This window comes from Oryx dammah, unplaced genomic scaffold, assembly GCF_014754425.2.
Source record: "Oryx dammah isolate SB20612 unplaced genomic scaffold, SCBI_Odam_1.1 HiC_scaffold_25, whole genome shotgun sequence".
Lineage (NCBI taxonomy): Eukaryota > Metazoa > Chordata > Mammalia > Artiodactyla > Bovidae > Oryx > Oryx dammah.
This window is the reverse complement of record NW_024070209.1, coordinates 19,653,122-19,661,959: the sequence shown is the minus strand read 5'-3', so window position 1 is coordinate 19,661,959 and position 8,838 is coordinate 19,653,122.

Genomic DNA, 8,838 nt, shown 5'->3' with positions numbered 1-8,838 from the left:
ACAACAGACCGGTTCCAAATAGGAAAAGGAGTACGTTAAGGCTGTATATTGTCACCCTGCTCATTTAACTTATATGCAGAGTACATCATGAGAAACACTGGGCTGGAGGAAGCACAAGCTGGAATCAAGATTGCTGAGAGAAATATCAATAACCTCAGATATGCAGATGACACCACCCTTATGGCAGAAAGTGAAGAGGAACTAAAAAGCCTCTTGATGAAAGTGAAAGAGGAGAGTGAAAAAGTTGACTTAAAGCTCAGCATTCAGAAAACGAAGATCATGGCATCCGGTCCCATCACTTCATGGGAAATAGATAGGGAAACAGTGGAAACAGTGTCAGACTTTGTTTTGGGGGGCTCCAAAATCACTGCAGATGGTGATTGCAGCCATGAAATTAAAAGACACTTACTCCTTGGAAGAAAAGTTATGACCCCAACCTAGATAGCATATTGAAAAGCAGAAACATTACTTTGCCAACAAAAGTCCGTCTAGTCAAGGCTATGGTTTTTCCAGTGGTCATGTATGGATGTGAGAGTTGGACAGTGAAGAAAGCTGAGCACTGAAGAATTGATGCTTTTGAACTGTGGTGTTGGAGAAGACTCTTGAGAGTCCCTTGGACTGCAAGGAGATCCAACCAGTCTATTCTGAAGGAGATCAGTCTTGGGTGTTCTTTGGAAGGAATGATGCTAAAGCTGAAACTCCAATATTTTGGCCACCTCATGCAAAGAGTTGACTCATTGGAAAAGACTGTGATGCTGGGAGGGATTGGGGGCAGGAGGAGAAGAGGACGACAGAGGATGAGATGGCTGGATGGCATCACTGACTTGATGGATGTGAGTTTGAGTGAACTCTGGGCGTTGGTGATGGACAAGGAGGCCTGGCGAGCTGCGATTCATGGGGTCACAAAGAGTCAGACACGACTGAGCGACTGAACTGAACTGAACTGACTGAAGAGGGAGTTCAGCCTCTAATCAGCAATAGCAATAGCAAATAAGCCAAGGGAATAATAGAAACTGCTGTCAGGGAAGTCAACAGTGGAATGAGTAAAAGATTCTTTACTCTGTCTCGTATTAGTTTTTGACTCAGAAAGTGAAAACACAATTTAGAAATAGCCTCTGATTCAGGACCACAGTGAACCAATAAAAAGAAATGTGGGTTTTACCAGCCCAGGTGGAGTTCAGACTATAGTCTGGACAAGTGGGATGTGTTCTGGTAAAATAACTAGTAAATTATTTGTGTTTATTTTCAAGGGCAATTACATTTCTACGTGTGCTTTCAAGGGATTTAAATTATCCTCAATTGATACATGATGGCAATGAACTGCATCTAAAGATTTACCCAGGGGATTTCTAAATGCAGGCATGTCAAGTGAACAGCCACTTGCAAGAAACTCATCCTGGTGCTTGCATGGCACCATGGGTTGGAACCCTCCTTCGAGAGCTTTCAGAACAATAAACCATGATGGTCTGATGCAAACCAGAAATTCACAAGGTCGGGCTTTCTGCAGTTGACTGACACTCCATTCACAGCTGGAAAGCTAGCATTTCAAAAGCCAAGGTGGATAGTTCTAGTTGGAAAAGCCTCAGTTCTGAACAGCAAAAGAAAGGAGGGCGCGGGGGGAGGGGGGGCGGACAGCAAAATGACAGTGCAAAGACAATTAAAGGAATTGGGCACGGCAGCATGAACACAGAATAACTGATATTTAAGTTCTTTCTTGCTCCAATGTGAAAATCAGATTCCTTTCATTAAATTTTGCATTAGAAAGATGAGAAATCAGCAAAGAGCATAGTCGGAGTTAACTTTGAATTTACTTTTCTAGGGTTCACTCCCAAAAAGGTTGAAATATCTGAAAAGACAGGCTTTTTTTTTTTTTTTCTATAGAATTATCAACCTCGACAGGTGGCTTGGTTTCTCAGGAGAAAACACAAATTGTAGTTTCCAAAAGGATAGTAGATACTATTTCAGTCATTAATGTATTGGTAAGAGCTATGCTTCAGGTACTTTGAGTGTTTCCATGTAGAATATATGCATATTTAACTACAACAGCTGACACTGAATGCCCCCCACATGGGATACACATGCTTTCCAGGTATATTCTAATCCTCTCAACTACCCAGCGAAGGTGATACTCCTATTCTCTTTATTTTACAAGAGATCCTGAAGCAACTTTGCCAAGGGTAACCTCTGGTTAGGGCAAACTGTGATTTGAACCCAGTTAGTCCAATTCTCTTCTTGACCACTGTCATAGTTGTGTTTGAGACATGTTTCAAAATAGCTTCTCTACAATGCTAATAATGAAAGAGTTATTTCAGAAATCACCTACATCAACCAGCAAGTAACATGTCAAAAAAATGTCTGACTAGTTGTGCACCAAGAATTCTGTGTAGTTATTCTAAAGAGTTCAAACAAGTATAGTGCATCAAGAAAATTCAATATAACCAAGAGCTAAATTGTTCTTTTGATGAAATCATTGCCCATATACCCCAAAGTTTATTTATTAAATTATCAGATGATGCTTTAGGGCTGGCCTCATATGGACCATTTAAGGAAAAGTGAGCACTTCTTGGTCACAGTGATGACTGATTAATCTCTCCCCTTTCAAGATCTCCTCTGAAGTCCTTTGGTTCAATCAGACAAAAAACTTTTAACAGAAGGTAAGGCCAGTAGTTACTCTTTTGTTTTTAATGACAAATATCCATAAACGTCAAAAACTGGGAAAACAATTAGGCATTTATTAGTTAGGACCCTGTTTATATCTTTTATTGATTATTTAAAGGGGCTCTATCTTTTAAATGTGCTAACATGTATGAATTTTTAAGCTTACTAGTAGATTCCTCCTCATAGAAGGTACTACTCAGGTAGCACCTTCCAGTATCAGCTCAAATAATCAAGTTAATCATTTTTTTCCTAAACTGTCAAATTATTTTCACAACAAAACAATTAGCAGTTCTAATGTGAAATTATCTGAGTTTACTAATTGCTCCTCTGCTTTTATTTTTACTATAAAAATAATTTCTGTAACAATGCAAAATGAAAGTCTGAGAGTAATCAAAGGAAAAAGGAGAGAAGGTCCATATTAACTTGAATGGATCAGGTAGTATTGCAGGAGTGCCATAAACAGGCATTCTGGCCAACCAAAATAAATCTCTCTTGCCTACAAAACTTCATCCTGTCAGAGAGAATCAGGCCTAGGATGGGAAAAAAACAATGTTCCTTAGGAAATAAATTCCTAGTATTCTCTGTGTGGGGAAAGAAGCCCATTTCTATGTTTAGAATTCAGTGAAAAAGCTGACAAGTGCAAAGCTTGTCAATCTATCAAAATGCCAAAACCCATCATTTCAGACACACAAAACTACACACATCACTTTGAGTTCTTGGTTTTCCACTGCCCAGCAGGGTCCAATTGATCTTGGTCCAGAAAATTAACAATGATGTAAAAGTAAATGTTCCTATAGATCAGCAGTAAATGGAATTATGCTTTCTCCCTTCGACCAGGACTTGTGCGTTTTTCCAAGGTTGCGTGCTATGATTCATGGAGTCGCAAAGAGTCGGACATGACTGAGCAACTGAACTGAGCTGAACTGAACTGAGGACAACCTTAGAACAGAACTGTGATTTTCTCTCTCTAACTAAATCTAATTTAAAATAATTATGTGTACCCTGCTTTAATAAAAGCTATGCATACACAATTATTTATAAGAATAATTTATTTATAGAATAATAGTTATGGTATAAGACAAGTGTCTCTAGCATATATTTGTAAACTTGTACATAGGTTAAAATAAGTGTGCCTGATCTGAGCATGTATCTCCTCCTACTCTTAGAAAATTAGAAATTCTAAAATATAACCAAAACTGTTGTGAAGTTACTCAAACAAGCTGAGGGTCTCAGTGGCCCAGGAGGTATCCTGGTTGGAACTGGAGTTTCAAGGTCCACCCAGAAATATAAGGCATTTTTTTGTTTTTATCTCCCAATAGCACAGAACTTAGAACTGAGTCTCCTGCAAAACAAGACTACGGAAGGGCAGGTTCTCCCCAGTCTGGGCCAGTAGTGGGACAGCTTGTCACCTGCAGGGGTTCCAGGAAGAAGAGAAAGGTCATTTGAAAAGAAGAAAAAAATTTCAGACCTGTGACCCTGGTGGATACGAGAATTACATTTGCATGGCCTATGTGATAAACAGCAAACTGGGAAACTAACAACAACAGCACAAAACCAAGTCCTGGACCATTAAAACCCTGGGACTCCCAATAGAAACAAAAATAAAATGCCCTGTAGAGAAATGTCCACAGCATGCGCACAGAAAGTCCACATAAAGCATCCCACTGAAGACAAGCTAACAGTGAAAAACACAACCAAATACTTGGAAATGATTTGCACTGAGAGAAAAATCAGCAGACATGATAAACTGGGTCAGCCAGAAATCCTACAACTAGACCATAGAAGAAAGAACAATCTGAAAGAGACATAATAACAGCATTAAAAGGATGATAAAGGGCAGTGAAGTAGAAAGCCACAACCAAAAGGTGAAAATATGCGTTTGGAAATTTTACAACATGCTTCTAAATCATTCATAATCAGTGAAGACAACATGCTGGAAATTTTTAATACATGGAACTGAATAACAATGAAAATGTAACATAAAAATCTGTGAGAAGGAGCCCAAGTATCCTTTAAAAGGAAATGTATATACTTTTAAAAAAATTTTTAATTGAAGGATAATTACAATATTTGTGCTGGCTTCTGCCATACATCAACATGGATCAGCCATAGGCACACATATGTCCCCGCCCTCTTGAACCTCCCTCCCACCTCCCACCCCATCCCACCCCTCTAGGATGTCACAGAGCCTCGGTTTGAGTTACCTGAGTCATACAGTAAATTCCCACTGGCTATCTATTTTTATATATGTTAGTGTATATATTTCCATGCTACTCTCTTCAAATGTATATACTTTTAAATGAATATGTTAGGAAAGAAAAAAGAACAGTTGTAAGCCCAGCAACTCAAGAAGTGAAAAAGAATACCAGAGTAAGCCTGAAGCAAATAGCAAACATAAAAGCAGAACTTAATAGACAAGAAAACAAATTCATATTAGAATTGATAAATAAAACAAAAACTGACTATGGAGGGAGAAAACACTCACACAAAGGAAACTTAAACCTCTAGAAGACTGATCAAGGTCAGAAAGAAAAGATATTAGCAGTAAATATTAGGAATGAAGAAGGGATAGGACTATAGATAGAATAGAGATATTTTGAAGCATATAATATGTTAAACTGTACGCCAACAAATGTAAGTTCAAATGAAAATTCTAGAAAATATAAATCATCAACACTGACTAATGAAAAGATAGAAAGCCAGCATAACTCTATATAAAATTTTTAAATGACCTGTAAAGATCTAACTACAAAAAAAAATGCCTCCAAAGTTCTACAAGTAGTCTATACCAAATCTTCAAATAACAGATAGTTCATATTTCATACAAATGATTCAGAGTTTAGAAAAAGAGAAGTCTACTACTCATTTTATGAAACTAGCATAACCTTAATACTAAAACTAGCTAAGAACTGTATGGGGGGAAAAATTACTGACTAATCCCACTATTAATATAGATATAAAAATCCTATATAATATACTAGCAAAATAAATCCAGCTGTCCTATGGTTATAGGGGGGAACAGTGGGAGGCAGGGATAGTTAGGGAGTTTGGGGTTGACTTATACACATGTGTACACGTTCGGTTGTTTCAGTACTGTCTGATTTTTTGTGACCCCACTGACTGTAGCCAACCAAGCTCCTCTGTCCATGGGATTCTCCAAGCAAGGATATTGGAGTGGGTTGCCATGCCCTCCTCCAGGAGCTTTTCCTATTTGAACCATCATTGGCAGGCAGATTCTTTACCTCTAGTGCCACCTGGGAAATAGATAACCAATGAGGACCTACTGGATAGCACAGGGAATGCTGCCCAGTATTCTGTAATAACCTAAATTGGAAAAAAATTTGAAAAAGAATAAATACATATATAACTGAATCACTTTGCTATATACCTGAATATAACACAATACTGTTAATTAACTATGCTCCAAAATAAAAGAAAAAAAATTTTTTTAAGGAAAATTATGCCCTTCTACTCCAAAAAAAATGTTTCTTAGGGGAAAAAGAAGCATGATAATAAATGTAAACAAAATTTTTCTAATCAACATTAACATATATTTACATTTTTAATCTGTAAAATAAATAAAATTAACTGAAGCAAGTGGGAATGTCTACTCATAAATAAATAAATCCATACCTATCAGTTTCAAGATAGTGATTAACGATGCAAAAGAAGGTAAAGAATGGGATAAGGAGCCAGCAACTGCATTGCTCATATTTTGTTTCCAAAAAAAGAGGAAAATAAGGCAAATGTTACTAGCTTTAAAATCTAGTGGTTGGTGCATGGATATCTGTTAGATTATTCTCTGTATTTTCTAATTTCATAATTTTTAAAAATTAATAAGTAAAATCAACAAATCACCTATATATCCATGATCTCATTTTGGTTGAGTTCAGTTCAGTTCAGTCGCTCAGTCGTGTCTGACTCTTTGCTACCCCATGAATCACAGCACGCCAGGCCTCCCTGTTCATCACCATCTCCCGGAGTTCACTCAGACTCACGTCCATCGAGTCCGTGATGCCATCCAGCCATCTCATCCTCTGTCGTCCCCTTCTCCTCCTGCCCCCAATCCCTCCCAGCATCAGAGTTTTTTCCAATGAGTCAACTCTTTGCATGAGGTGGCCAAAGTACTGGAGCTTCAGCTTTAGCATCATTCCTTCCAAAGAAATCGCAGGGTTGATCTCCTTCAGAATGGACTGGTTGGATCTCCTTGCAGTCCAAGGGACTCTCAAGAGTCTTCTCCAACACCACAGTTCAAAAGCATCAATTCTTCGGTGCTCAGCCTTCTTCACAGTCCAACTCTCACATCCATACATGACTACTGGAAAAACCATAGTCTTGACTAGAGACCCTCCCAAATGAGGTTGTTGGGTGTCCATTTTACAGATAAGTATGTTCCTCAAAGTTAAATCCATTATCAACCATCACAGAGACAGAAAGGGGAAGAGCTGGGATTTCAACTTAAGTCACCGAACCCAACATTTTCCTCCAAAAATTCCTTATCTTACAAAATTACCCATAGAGTCCCATAAAGATCAAGTTCCATATTGCACTGAATATTTATTTCAATTTTCAAAAATTTGACTGGCAATCAACCCTTCAGGATAAGATTGCTTTTTACCCCATAAATTAGTGCATTCCTGAATTCATGGAGCTTGACTCTGTACAGCTGACAAAAATGGGTCCATAATAACGTCACTGTCTGGTTGCAGTTGGCATTTACATTGGAGGGTCTGGGATCCTGAGCTCTGTGGCTGTAAAAAAGCACCCCTTTCTCCTGCCCAATATCCTTCCAAAGGGATAAAAAAAAAAAAAAAAAAGCCACCAAGAAACTCTTATCCATATGACCTTAAGCTATCTTGAGATTGTTGAAGAAAATCTGTGACCTGGCATTCATACTGACTTGCCAGCTCAGTTTAAAAATATATGTTCAACAGTCAAGCAGCTGTTATTTCTCCTTCCTTTGCCAACTGATTATGTATAGCAAGTTTTGTCATTTTTCCATTATTCACGACTCTTGGGTTATCAGTCTTCTGTACAAACGATAACATGCTTTATTGGAAGATAAACTGTTTGAGGATGGAGTTGGAAAATAAGTGATTCGGGGCAACTGAGAAGAGGTTTTGTGCATCAGATGGTTTTAATTAAAGCAATGATATCAAATCTGCTTTTACTTACAGAGGCGAGACACCTCCCAGGGTCGGTCTGAGATTAAAGCCTTTGTTAGTCTTTTCCACCAAAACTCTACCTGGGTCTTCTGAAGTTTTCTGTTTTCCTGTTGAATGCCAGAGAAACTTTGGTATAAAATTACGGAAGAGAATGGGGAAAATGCTGATGCCGGTGGTTGTTCCAAAAAAAGAGAGGGAGGGAGGGAGAGTAAGAAACTGTTACACTATCCTTTTTTTCTGTTTGTTTCTGATTTGTTTATTATGTTTACGCAAAATCCTTTATTATCTAGAGTTGCATTAGCATAGAATATGGCGTAAGGACCCTAACCTTCCTCCAGTGATGACAGTCTCTTCTTCCAACAGAGTACATTTCTCGAGTTTTCCTCCCTCACCTACCAGGCAATTGCTCTGAGCACCCTAAAGTTTATGATCAAGACTCTCTCAGGGTTCTAAAACACTGTTTTAAGACCCTTATGTCATTTTTATAAAGATTATAAGTCTCCTTCATTCATAATTTTTATCCAAATAAGGCTCTTGACTTTACCTGTTATGGGAGTCTCACATGAATTTGTGATGTGCACTCTACCTCCCTGGTCAAATTGTGGGCTTTTACTAAATTCCTTTAAAGTAATATTTGGATTCCCACCAACAGTGTAAGAGGGTTCCCTTCTCTCCACACCCTCTCCAGCAACTAGTACAGCCACTATGGAGAACAGTGTGGAGATTCCTTAAAAAATTACAAATAGAACTGCCATATGACCCAGCAATCCCACTGCTGGGCATACACACCGAGGAAACCAGAATTGAAAGAGACACATGTACCCCAAATGTTCATCGCAGCACTGTTTATAATAGCCAGGACATGCAAACAACCTAGATGTCCATCAGCAGATGAATGGATAAGAAAGCTGTGGTACATATTCACATGGAGTATGACTCAGCCGTTAAAAAGAATACATTTGAATCAGTTCTAATGACATGGATGAAACTGGAGGCTATTATACAGAGTGAAGTA